This window comes from Lissotriton vulgaris, chromosome 2_2, assembly GCF_964263255.1.
Source record: "Lissotriton vulgaris chromosome 2_2, aLisVul1.2, whole genome shotgun sequence".
Taxonomy (NCBI): Eukaryota; Metazoa; Chordata; class Amphibia; order Caudata; family Salamandridae; genus Lissotriton; species Lissotriton vulgaris.
This window is the reverse complement of record NC_141688.1, coordinates 196,149,752-196,163,966: the sequence shown is the minus strand read 5'-3', so window position 1 is coordinate 196,163,966 and position 14,215 is coordinate 196,149,752.

The window sequence follows — 14,215 nt, the reverse complement described above, 5'->3', positions numbered from 1 at the left end:
TGGTAAAGGTATATGCATTATAAAAAAAAATGCCTAGTAAAAGCTATGCATGATAACAGTGCATGCGTTGTCATACATTTGTGGTAAAGGCTCCACGTGGTAACAGCCGCTTTGCGATAGCTGTTTTCCCCTTCTTCCACTCTGTCAAAACCTCACAAGGAGTACAAAAAAGTACCATCTGGACTCCTACGCCTACATCGACCCTCTCAAGGACACTCTCTAGAACCTTGGCATTATGTACCGTCAAAAGCCTGCGATATCCAGTACTACTTGAAGGACATCTCTCTTGACGACATCTCATATTTAGCTAATACTTTTGAGACCATCCGAAACTGGATATCAACACATCACCCGAAAATGAACCCTCTAAAGTAGAATTTCTCGTATTTTCCTGAAACATTCCAACATTCTGGTTAAATCCGGGCCATACTCCTGTAATGTTCTTGACTGTAAACCAGCGTTCCTTAAACTGCTCAAAATCATTCAGCACTATCTTTGACAAAAGACTCAAAAGTATATTTACAAGCCCATATCGCTACAGGAACGTCACTTTTAGTGACGTTCCTGTAGCGGTGGTTAAACCGCTTTTGAAAAAGGCCTCTCTTAACCCTGGAGTCCTAAAACATTTCCGCCCTATCTCCTTGTTGCCGGCCCCCGCCAAGATACTGGAGGCCTATGTAAACTGCCATCTTACCACCTTTATGGAAGACTCCAACCTCCTAGATATCTCCCTACACGGATTTCGTAGTGCTCACAGCACAGAATCCGCCCTCACTGTCGTGGCTGATAACATCCGGTCGGAAGTTAACAGAGGCAATACCACTCTTCTGGTCCTTTTCGATCTCACGGCGGCCTTTGATACCCTGTCTCCCTCGGTCCTGGTTGCCAGGCTGGGGGAGATAGGGGTGGGAGGTCCGGCACTCAAACTCCTGTCTTCCTTCCTTCATCAAAGGGAGCAACAAATAAAGCTGGGTGAATTTCTGTCAGCCTCGAGGCCTCTGCAATGTGGGGTCCCACAGGGGTCTGCCTTGAGTCCCCTGTTGTTCAACATCTATGTGACCCCTTTGGCCTCAGTTGTAAGATCTATTGGCTTCGAGGTCCTGTCATACACGGACGACCCCCAAATCCTGTTCTCCCTTTCCCAGTCAGGGCTGAGTCTGCCTCCAAGTTTAGATCATGTATGGAAGCAGTCTACCACTGGATGATTTGAAATTTTCTCAAACTAAACCGAGACAAAATGGAAGTCCTGATCTTTGGAGGGAGGCAGGACCTATGGTCTAACGAATAGTTGCCGTTGTCCCTTGGAGACTGTCCGGTCCCTTCCCACTCGGCCAGAAACCTGGGGGTTCTGTTTGATACCACTCTCTCCTTTGACCTTCAAGTCAGTAGGACCGTGTCTACCTGCTGTGGTATCATCAGGATCCTCAGAAAAATTGCACCCTATCTCTCCTTGGCGGCCCAGAAACACGCAACAGTGGCTCTGGTCCCTTCGAGACTAGACTACTGTAATGCTTTATATGGAGGTATCAATAATTCTGCGGTCTACCGCCTCCAAATGGTCCAGAACGCAGCTGCTAGGATGGTCCTGGGCCTTCCCCAGCTCGCCTCAATTTCTCAGGCCCGGAAAGACCTCCACTGGCTTCCTGTTCAGACCAAAATTTCTTTTAAACTTCTCTGTCTTGCCCACGGGGCCTTCCGGCTATGGTTCTGAAGGTATCAGCTCCCTTCTTCGACCTTACCACCCAATCAGAGTGCTTCGTTCCTCTTCTAAAAACCTTCTAACGACTCCGAGATTCATAAAGGCCAGATGAGGAGGCAGAGCCTTTTCCACCCTGGCGCCCCGACTCTGGAACTCCCTTCCTCCTAAACTGGCTTCGCAACCTCTGCCGGGGTTGTTCCGTAAACAACTGAAAACCTGGCTCTTCCGGGACTCTTATCCGTAGATCCTGTTTTTGGTACCTAAAGATTTCTGTTGTATATTTTTTCCTGGTGTTTAAAGACTTCCGCTGGATGTTTGTCTTTCCCACGTTGTCATGTTTGGCGCCTTGATGCCCTTAGGCTAAGTTGCGCCTTATAAGACCCAAAAATAAATAAATAAATAAATAAATATTTATGTGGATAATCTGCATATATATCCTCATAGTTATATGAATAGTCTGCACCAAACAATGTATATTTATTTCTCCTTTCCTATTAGCTCGTCCCTCACTTAGAGGCACCAATTAAATTGAACCAAACAGTTTAAAACTCTCAGTATCCAATGCTTGGTAAATAAGTCTCACATCTGAAATGTCTGTCTGAGAGATTTATACCCAACCGCCCCCCCCCCTTTGTTTCCGTATTGATCTATTTATCTCCTTGCTTCTTGTGTGTAATACTCCAGCAAATATTAAATACTACCCTTCCTCCTTAGAGTTTTTTATGGTAGTTTTACATAGGCCTACCTATTTGCAGTTTTTAAAAAAAAATGTTTATACTGTACACAATCATCAATACTGTTGCATGGTTCACCACAACTGGCATACATCGTTAGTTCAATGCTGTATATGTGGTTCCCCTCTTGCTGGTTAGATGTTGATATAGAAAGAGATGTAAGGAGGAGAGGACAAAAAAGTTAGATGAAAGAGAGAAAGGGGATAGGACAGGCAAATAGAGAGGTATACATTCTTGGGTTAACATTAGTGTACAATATATCAACTACATTTCGTTTATCTCAACTCGAGGTTATTGAGTTCGTCTTCGAGTCTCCTCAGGTTCACACTTGTGCTGTGCCTTGTGTCATGGGACCCTAGTCAGTCGGCTATGGAGGCTTTATGTCTTGTAGTCTTTGACTGTGTTTACTTGTTTTACTCAGTAGCTCTACTTCTTATTGAAATCAAATGTTGCTAATGCTTTCATGGTCCTGGAGGTCCATATGATTTGTAGTTTTCTTTTGATATTGCTAATTTCTAAATGTCGTAGGGTGCTCTAATCTTTCTCCAATTATCTTGGGCTTAATGATTAAAGTGTTCTGTAACAGCAATTGTTTAAATGTGCTCTATGTGCTGCTTTACCAAAATTATCAAAAACAAATACATAGGGGTCGATTACGATAGAGGCGGTGGTAAAGGAATCCAACCAGTCATTCTGGCTGGCAACCAGCCCGCCAGTCGGAATTTAGAAAGTAATCTCAAAGGAAGGCGTTTCCGCACTTGAGATTACGATGACGGTTTCAGGCATGTTTCCATGCCGGTCTGTCTGACATGGAAACCATGTCAGAAAGCGTCTTTGGGGGCCCCCGGCAGGGGCCCCTTTGGTGCACAGCCTCCGGTTGGGGACCGAGGGCCCTGTTGAGCCCTGCATCTTGAGGCAGGCTTCTTGAGGTGAAGGGATGAACCGCACCTCCCATTTTACTATAGGCGCATGTATTTCAAACGGTTAACTGCCAGAATGCATGCTCCCATAGTAAAATGTAGGAGTGTGACCAAATCATAATTAGGCGTTTCGGGACTGCCGACCATAGTCGGGAGGTCTCATGACCGATGTGTTGTCAGGCAGAATCATGTCAAAATGATTCAGCCTGACATCGTAAGGAGGCCTATACTGTTTTACAAATGTTAAGTATCCAAACAGATAAAGCAAACCCCTTTAGATTCATCAAAGGAATTGTTTAAAGGAAGCTGCCAGAGTTCTTGGTATTTTAGCTTAACCAGCTATGGTACTGCTGGTTACTTCAAAAAGGCAATTTAATATATTTTATTATGTAGCTTTATTAAGATGAAAGCTCATATGGTTGAATAATATTATTATTATTATTATTAATAATAATAATAATAATAATAATAATAATAATAATAATAATAATAATAAATAAAAATATTTGCATTTATAAAGCGTATGGTTACACTGAATTAGTGTGTCCCCGCGCTAAGGTAACAGCTAAAAAGAGAGCAGCATCCACAGGGACCAGGTACCAGATCAGATTATACCGCAGGAAACAAATAGGTCTTCAAACCTTTCCAAAAGATGTATTTTTGTATTAAGAAGGATACATGGCTAATAAATGAAAGTATTGACAAACAGGGACTAATATGTAATATTTCGTACATACCATTGTTATGACTATTTGGGATATACCATTGTTATGACTGAGGGCTTGATAACCAATTACTAACATATCACTAACATATGCCTCACTCCCATAGAATAATATGTTATATACGTATTTGCGTATCTCTTGACATTAAATATGCACTGTAAATGGTCTCAACATGTTAAAATGAAAAGATTGCTCATACTAGGTTTAGTTACTTTTTTGGGGGTAAGACTTACTTTTAGTTACGATTGGGGGGGGGGCATAAAATTCAGAGAAGCCTAATAGAATTTAATGAGTTAACCCTGAGTTTGCAACACCGCAATGGCTCCCAATCAGTACAGTATAGATAGTCATTAGCAATAGAACCAACAAAGTACGAATATCTGTCTTTCATTGGAAATTCTGAAGCACTCTACAGACAACATTAATATGACAGAACATAGTTCCTGACACATCTACCAACAATCATCCACAAACACGAGACAGTACACAGAACCTTAAGTAGGTATACAGACAAAATAGCACTAAAGCCATATAGCTCGTGATGTTCTGCCAAACCAACAGCACTATCATGCACCACACGTTTGTACACCCTAATCCAGCTCAGATAAAACCAATAAACATATACAACACGTTCATGCTCAGAACTTTGTTTTATTTTCACTACTTGCCTATGTGGATGCCAACACTGAAAGCACTTCACTCCAGCTGTGCAATGGACCGACAACTTGTTGTTGTGAAGTCAGCACACCAGTAGTTGGGAGTGGGCGGAGCTAGGGGGCCAGAGGAAGAGGAGGAGCAGACACAGGAAAGGGTCAGTTAGGATAGGGACAGGGCAGGAGTAACAAGTATGTAATAAAGCTCCAGTTATAACAGCCACGTGTGTCTGTAGTTATTGTAGCACGATGCTACAGCTGGCGACGAGGGTGGGATGAAGCAAGCCCCACTGTGCACAAAGCCCTACCAAGACGCCTTGTCCCGAGCAGCTTGCAGCTTTGAAAACGCTGCTGAATGGGACCGCGTTGCCGCCTGGAGATCAAGGCCAGCAGCCGTCAATAGTGACCCCAAGGCCTGTGAGGGAGCAGAGGGGTCGAAGACACGAGCGCCAAACTGCCTGAAGACAAAGCAGTCCGTCGCGCTAAAGAATCGCCTCACGCTGGAAGCGTGTGCCCGGTGTGAAGAGCCTGTGTGTGTGCAGGGATCGGGAGCCCACTCCGACCCTGTGAAGTGCCCAGAGAGGTAGGAAAAGTGCCCCAGAGGTGTGGACGGCGTCCACGACGTGCCGCCAGCATGCGCTGCCGAGAGCGCCGAAATCCGAGCCCCGACGACATCGGACATCGGAAAAACCTCACGCCCGATGCGTGAGGTTTAGGAGGTCTTCGGCGAAGAAGAGCGGGAACTGTGGAGGTGAGCCGGGAGCCCACCCCGATCTCACCTGATGTCCGTAGTGGCCTGAGAAGAGTGAATCCTGGGGTGGATCGCCCCACGAAGGTCTACTGTTAAGCGCTGCTGAGCGCGCTGAAATTTGAGCCCGGGTGAGGTCCGACGTTGGAAAACCTCACCCCCGATGCGTGAGCTTTGGCATGGCCCCGCTGAAGGAGCGCGAAGACCCTGCAAAGCAAGGCGGGAGCCCACCCCGGTCCTACCTGATGTGAGGAGATCCTGAGCGCTGCGAGGAACCAAAGATCCCAGCATCCGGCGTGGACCTCATGTGCCCGGTGAGTGCCTGAAGCCTGCCGGTACCAGATTGCTGAAAGTCAATAGAGGGATCCAAATCTCGGGAGACACGAGATTTCAAGCCCGGCGGCCATCTTTAAGTCAGGCAGCCACGGACATCCCCTGTGTGAGAACTAGAAGCGGCCATATTGGAGTCAGGCAAGCAGTGTCTGGAAACAAGCATTGGTAAAGGGAAGTCAACAAGCATTGGTGCCTGCAAGGACAAGTATTGGCCAAGAGTGAACAAGCATTGATACATGCAAACAAACAAGCAGTGATACATGCGAGTAGACAAACATTGTTACGTGCCAATCAACAAGCATTGACACATGTAAATTAACAAACGTTGGACAAACGGAAACAAGCACTGACAATGACCAAACAAACACTGGCGAAGACAAGTAAACAAGCACTGGTGCATGCAAACAATCACGCGTTGGTACGTGCAAGTCAACAAGCCTTGGTGTGTGCAACTAAACAAGCGCTGGCAAATGCAAAGAAGTAAGCGGGGACAACGGCACGTGGACAACACTGCACAAGTCTTGGCAACCACAAGAGTGACTCAACGAACAAGCATTGACAAAACAAAGATCAGCACGGGTGGAAACGCGAACAGTGAGATACGCAAGCGAATGTGCAGTGGCGAATGTCATGGAGTAACGCGCGTCCATCAAATAGAGGAAGCAACAAACAAACATAAACAAGGACAAAGCATAAGTAATTACGACGGAATCAGCAACGAGCGCAAGCCAATGCACGTGTGGGGTAGCCAATGAACACACACAACAAGCAAGTGAAATCCAACATTGTCACCAACCATGGACAAGTTCAGGGGTGCAATGTTGACCGAACGCGAGTGCACTGAAGGAAGGACTAGTGAGCAAGCTCAAGCTAGAACACAAACTGAAGCACCTGAAACCCGTGGAAAAGTGGACAGCACAATGCCCCGCTTCTATGACCGATCAGGACCTCCTTCTCTCAGGGTGGGAGGAGACGTAACTCAATGTTTCAATCCACATCTTGAAGTATCGCCCCCAGTGGCAAGGAGTGACGATTGGATTCAGGGCCTCAAACGGCACTGGTGTCTGGAAGCATTGGACGATTTCTTGAAAGCCAACGGTGAGCAAAGAGAAAGAAAATGTCTAGTGTTACTCCTCCATCTGGTGGGTCCCGGGGGCCGATGCCCAATTAGAACATTTTCCAAGGAAGAAGCAGACACTTATGATAGACTCCAGGAGGAACTCTATGCCCATCTCAATGCACAGGCAGAGGTGGATCATAATCGCATGGTCTTCAACACAGCACGGCAGGAACCAGGCGAACCATTGCCGCATTTCATCATTCGGTTGCAAAGTCTGGTTCAAGGCTGCCATTTCAACACGTTTACGAATGAGGATGCTGTTCGGCTCCGAATAATTGAAGGCTGTGAAAACCCCGAAACAAGACACAAAATACTGAGAGGACATTGGTCGCTAAAAGAAATCATCAAGAAAGCTGAAATTGGGATGCAAGTCCAAACAAGAGGCAAATTGAGGGATGTGCATCTGAGTACAAAACTTCGAAATACCTGGGAAGAGAGAACCCAGAATTCCAACAAACACAAAAAGAGAGAGAGAGAGGGCAGACCAGAGAAAAGACAACAAAGACAGCGGAGGAGGCACAGTGACAAGGAATACTCAGAGTCAGACTAATCAGCGTCCGACCACTCAGAGAGAACCAAAGAATACTCAGAGTCAACCATTCAAAGAACAACTCCCCGGAATCATCCATCCTCCAGGAGTCCCTCAAGAAGTCAGTCACCGCATAACACACGTTACTCCGATAAAGAGGGAGCGTCCAGTGGGACAGATTGCACTCCTGGACAAAATGACATTCTGCACAACCAGTGGGGGAGAAAGACAAACCATAGAAGAAGGAGCTACAGTGATCAACATAGGAAATCGACGCCGGAACATCAATCACCAAGGAGCGAAGATGAGTCCGAGGAAACAGCTGGCAGAAGGATGCACCACCAACAGATCAGAGACACTAGATCACCAAACAATTGGGGAGGAGAACCAGATCACACAAGACGGACTGGTCCCGCACAACAACAACAACAAGCAAGAAAAGATCCATGCAGTCATGGGCCTCAAAGCATCCCTGGGCCCCGCGACAACGTAGAAACAGAGCGTGGATGGGTAACATCAGGCGAGAAGAACGAAGAGGCAAACGCCTGGGATCAAGCACAAAGAACAAGCACGGAACCTTCAAACAATCTCCCAAATGAGACAACATTGAAGCTGTTACGACAAAGACACACGGAGAAGCTTTGCAAAGGCAATCCCGAGACGGAAAGCAGCTCGTCACGGACTACCCGGTTCCGAAGACCACCTGGTAAGACATTCCCAAAGGAACACTCACAGAGGAGACTAACGGAGCACCCCTCTGATGCAGAGAGCATGTCGGTCCGATCCTTTGAGTCGGGAGAATCGTGGTCCCGACAACGACCACACGCAACATTCTTAAAGAAACATTCTTAGCGGGAAGTGAGGGAGGACCCTTCTGACTCAGATAGCATCTCGGTCCGATCCGTTGAGTCGACAGAGTCGTGGTCCCGACAACGGCCATGGCGCCAAGCACCTGAACACATCAGCGAACCAAGGGACACTTTTCCCATCAAGAGCTACGTGTCTAACGCCAATGTCAATGCACACTCGATCACTCCACCAGACAACCTGCCACATCGAGCACAGGTGCATCGCGACGCAAAGACTACACCGTCACCCCGGGTAGGGGCAGCAAGGTTGACTCGAAGGTCCTGGTCCTGGGCCTACAAAATGGAAACAGATATCGTGGCCAGTAGCACTCAAATAAAGACGGACCAACCAGTCGATCTGCAAAGGAAGTCGGACACGCCAGGAGAGCCAAGTCATCATCGGATAAGAACGAAACACACAACTACCCAGCCGGTTCCAAGGCTTGCCTGGTCTAGGCGCGAGCAGGAGTGGGAGAAGCAACCCGAGGCAACCAATCAATCTCCGAGTCATACCAAGATGGCCTCCCCAGGTCATACCCCACCGGCTGGCATCCCAGACTCGAAGCAGGAAGACAGTGTTGGTCTCGCCCTGACAAGGCAAAATGAAGCAAAAATACAGGCAGATACTTGAAAGGGAACTAGAGTAACATCGCCGTTGAAAAGAGGCCGAGCGTCACGTGAGCAAGAGTCACGATGGAGGACAGACTGCCGATATCAAACTGAGCTCACTATAGGCACCTCAGACACTCAAGGCCCCATCCCTCCAGACATCAGTAACAGAGCTTGTCTATTCAAAGACGAACCATTGGCGAACACTCATCACGACATACGTCCACCCCAGAGACTGATAGTGGAGATGGACTGAGAAGTCAGTATGTTTGTTTGTTTTGTTACAAAGGGGGGAGATGTTGTGAAGTCAGCACACCAGTAGTTGGGAGTGGGCGGAGCTAGGGGGCCAGAGGAAGAGGAGGAGCAGACACAGGAAAGGGTCAGTTAGGATAGGGACAGGGCAGGAGTAACAAGTATGTAATAAAGCTCCAGTTATAACAGCCACGTGTGTCTGTAGTTATTGTAGCACGATGCTACACTTGTCACAGCACAGAAAATGCATAAAAGCTCTCCAGCATAACAAAACATACACATATATCTCTACAAAGAACTTTCAAGATAAAACAGATCTTACTTTTACAATACTCTACAAAGCACTTCAAAACTAAACAATAACAAATCCTCAATTAAACATACACAACGAAACACCAAAAACAACAGATATAATGTAATTTATGACACGCTCAAGATCACAAAATGGGTGCCCTGATTGAGAATGTGATAGAATGCTATTATAATGCTTCCTTGTTCTGTACAAATACTACCAACAGAACATAAGAATGAAATAATAGTTTGGAGAACATATGCATATTTTCTGCAGGTTGTAAGTACTGCAGCGAAGGTTCCACACCAAGTTTACAATAGTTATATTGACATAACTTAATCTCTTCTCTGTGTAGCATCAGTGTGCTGTTTTCAAACTGAGCTGCATTGTGCAGAGTGAATTACAGTGCCCCTATCAATAAACAATACAAAGTGTAGTTACATTTGTGGACTGATCTGTTAATTTGTTTGGTGCAGCACTCTGGGTCCCTTAATCATTACCAAGCAACCCATTTCTTAACATTCTCTTATGATACTTGGTCCAAGGATCAAATCTGGGATCCAGCAAGATCACCAGCTTATTTCTATATTCTATGTCACAGTAACAGCATGGCTTTTCATGTGTCCTAACCACTCGCTTTTGTTGTATTCTCTCACTGACACATGGGCAACCTCCTACAATGAGGTGACTAAATAAAATTATTCTGTAGGGCTGATCTGTCTCCCTTTCATACTACATTTTAATATTTTTAATTGTGAAGAAATCTGCCGTGGTAGTGTGGATTAATTGACCTTCGACCTTGGACCCCTCCTTCTACGACCTGGTCCAGCCCTTTCAGATGGTATCTTCGGTGCCTTACACAGTCAATATGTCAGGAGGATATAATAGCTCAGTGGGAGTCAAAAAGCTTCTCAGGTCAAGAAGGCTTGTTGTAATATCCTGTTTACTTGACACATGATCAGTTCCATTCCTACTTCAGTCTGCTGATCATTATGTGTCTTTAGTGTCACTTTGGTGATTTCATATTAAAGAGGTTTTGGGAAATGTATTTCATTCACTTTCTGTAAATGTATTTTCATTTTAATGTTTGAAAAACGATGCATTATTGTCACTTACTTTAGGGTGTGTGTCCTTGTCAGACTCGGGTTCTACTAATTTTATGTACTTTGTTCTGAAGCTTGATCTCAGGTGGAATTATTTTTTCTGGATCTATTTAACTCTTCCTTCATGTTATTTATATTTCTGTCTAAACCCGTGATTTTCCACTTTGTCCCATGAGCTTGTGACATAAGTAATCAGTGAACATATCAGTGATCCTCCTTTTTTACTATTATGTGATTTAGTAAACATTCTGGATATAAAAATGACACTGTGTGCAATGTTTGACTTACAAATACAGTCATGCATTCATACAGATCAGCAGAGGTCTGGAGGCTTAACCACAAGGACAATGCACAATGTCCTTCAGTTAACTTCAGCCATTCATTCATCAAGCCTCACTTTACATTCACATAAGCATCTTAGTAATCTTTTTCCTATTGTTAATGGGAGAGTGACCTTCGAGGGCAGTACGATTGGATTGATGGGCGGGTGGATGGATGGAGGGCGGTAAAGCAGGAGCTTATCTAGCAATATCTAGATGTTAATAATCTGCTTGACTCTAGTAAGCATGGCTTCCAGACATGTCACTCAACTGAGACCGCCCTGATCATGGCAACGGAGGAAATTCACAGACAATTGGATGGAGGGGGCACAGCCATCCTCACTCTCCTAGACCTCTCAGCAGCCTAACTAACACATGGTGTTAGTTCGGCGGCTGAGGGCTGGGGAGATTGGGGAATTGGCTCTGTCCCTTCTTTCTTCATTTCTGGCCTCTAGAGAGCAGAGTATGTTTTGGGAATTGCAATCTGAATCGTTCTGTATACCAAGTGTAGAGTGCCGCAGGGATCTGCATTGTCACCTACACTGTTCAACGTATACGTCGCTCCACTTGCCGCATATGGTAATGAAGATTCATTGCACGCTTTAGGTAAATTATAATGTTTTATTCTAATGAAGAACAAGAGTACAACGTCTTATCTTTAAGCCTGGGTCTAACTGTCTGTACTGGAATCCCGAACATAGCAGTGTTCCAGATTCCAGAAGGGTACAGCAAGATACCACACATTCCCCTTAGTTAACATTTAAAAAACAAATTAACAAATAGAAACAGATAAAAATAAATAAATAAGTGGATAAATAAATTTCATGTTTACATGAACACAAACTTATGTAATGTGAACATAAGCAAATGATCTACTACATCTGGTTACAGGAAAAAAAACTGACACTAACCTACATAATGAACATTACATCACAAAAGACATTGGTGTCCATAAGTACATGAAATGGAAACTTTAGTAGAATTACAGAAGATATTACTTGCCAACATAATAATCATTATACCACGCAGTACGTTGACGTGTTCTTTGTATATGATGGGTATTTGGAATTTTACAATGTGGAGAGATGGACTTTCTCCAATTTGTCTTACTGTATGAAGATATGGACAACACATTATCTGTAGAACCATTTCACTTTTCCTCTGGCCACAACCACTGAGGAATCCTAACCACTTTAGACAAACTCCACACATTTCCATTGGATAATTCTACTACTTGACGACCAACACAAACCACTTTCAAAGGAAGAGAACACCGAGATTCTCCTGATCTGACAAACCTACCTTTCCTTACACGTACCCAATAATTGATTTTGAGGAGAATTGATTTCCTTATCTTGACAGCCATGAGCGGACAGAGTCTTGTTGTTAATTATGTTGTTGTCTTTGTTAACTAATAAATCTCTCATCCACACTTGACTCATATTAAACACACTCTTCCTCCCTCTCATTTTTTCAAAAGGAGATAAATCACCCATACTCCTAGGTGTATTCCTGTAACTCCAAAGATCTTCACGGATTGTTTGTCTACAATCCTTTCTATTGGAAATAGCTAATTGTAACCCCACCTTAAATACTCTGATCCATCTTTATACAATTCCGTTACTCTGGGGATAATAAACAGAAGCACGTTTATGCATAATGCCATGACTTTCAAGAAAACATTTAATCTCGGTGGATATTAATTGTACTCCATTATCTGTTATAATGGATTCAGGAAAACTTTCTCTTTCAAAAACCTCATTTAAAAATTGGATCGCCACTTTTAAGGTAATAGTAGAAACTATTTTTACCTCAGGCCACTGCGATAATTGATCAATCAGTATGATGACATACACAGGATTCTAATTCAAACACATGGGACCCGCAATGTCCAATGAAACACATTGCCACACATGGGAAGGTCTAGAAATAGTAAAAAGTTCATAATAAACAGTTTCCTGAGATTTATCACTTGTGCAACATTCCATACCATCCCTAACCTTATGTTCAATAGTTTTATCCATGGCTGGCCACCTGAATTCCCTTCTTATTCTTCTTTTCATATTTGTAATACCTGGATGACCTTCATGGGCCATATCTAAAATAGTTTGTTGCAAATCATTTGGTACAACTAATTGTACACTTCTCATTAATACATCATCTTTTAAAGACAATTCATGAGCAATTTGAAAGAAAGAAAGAAGGCTTTCTGATATTTCTACTTTTGTGGGCCATGATGTATTCACATCTTTAACAACTTCTTTGAGTACAATATCATTTTCACATGCTATTCTCCATTGTTTCTCTTGCATGCATCCATTTGACACTTCACAAATAGAAATCACATTTTCAAAATCATTGTCTTCTTCAACTACATTGTCATCAGCCACTGGTAATCTTGACAGACAATCTGCTAAAATATTTCTTACACCAGGTATATATTCGACTTTGAAATGAAAATACTGTAGTTTATATTGCCATCAAGCAATTCTCGACGTGGCTCTACTACATCCTTTTGTTGTGAATAAATCAACTAAAGGACGGTGATCAGACCTAACTTTGAATACAGTACCATAGACATACTTTCGAAAGTTTTCAATACCCCGCCAACATGCCTGCGTTTCTTTTTCTAAAGTGGAATATTTACATTAGCACCCATTAATGATCTATATGCAACGCCAATGGTGACCAAATGACCACACTGATTTTGGATCAAAACTACACCTAAACCAACATTACTTGCATCAGATACTATAATTGAATCATGTGCAGTGTTAAATGTGGCTAAAGCAGGTGCAGAAGCAATACTTCTTTTCAATTGTGTGAATTCATTCATGCAATTGTCATCCCACAAAAATGACTTGTTTTTTTCATCAAAGTTCTCATGTGTACGATTTTGTCAGCAAATAAAGGTATACATTTTGCATAATATTCAGCGAGTCCTAAAAAGGAAAAATTGAGGATCAGGAGCTTGTTCAATAGTTCTAATCAAATTCTGTTTGGGGGGAATGTCATGTTTGTCAATAGAGTGACCTAAGTAGTCAACTAATGATACACCAAATTTACACTTGTCCTTGGTAAGTGTCAGACCATTGTCTTATAATATGCATAAAACTTTGTGTAAAATATTAGAATGTTCAGATGAATCAGAGGCAAAAATCAAAATATCATCTTGAAAATATAGTACGTTTTCAATGTTTTTAAATAAATTGTGCATTAACCTTTGGAAAACAGATGATGCGGAAATTAATCCAAAGGGCATTCTTTTGTATCTAAAGGCACCATCTGAAGTAATACACGAAGTGAGATGTTTACTATCCTCATGCAGGC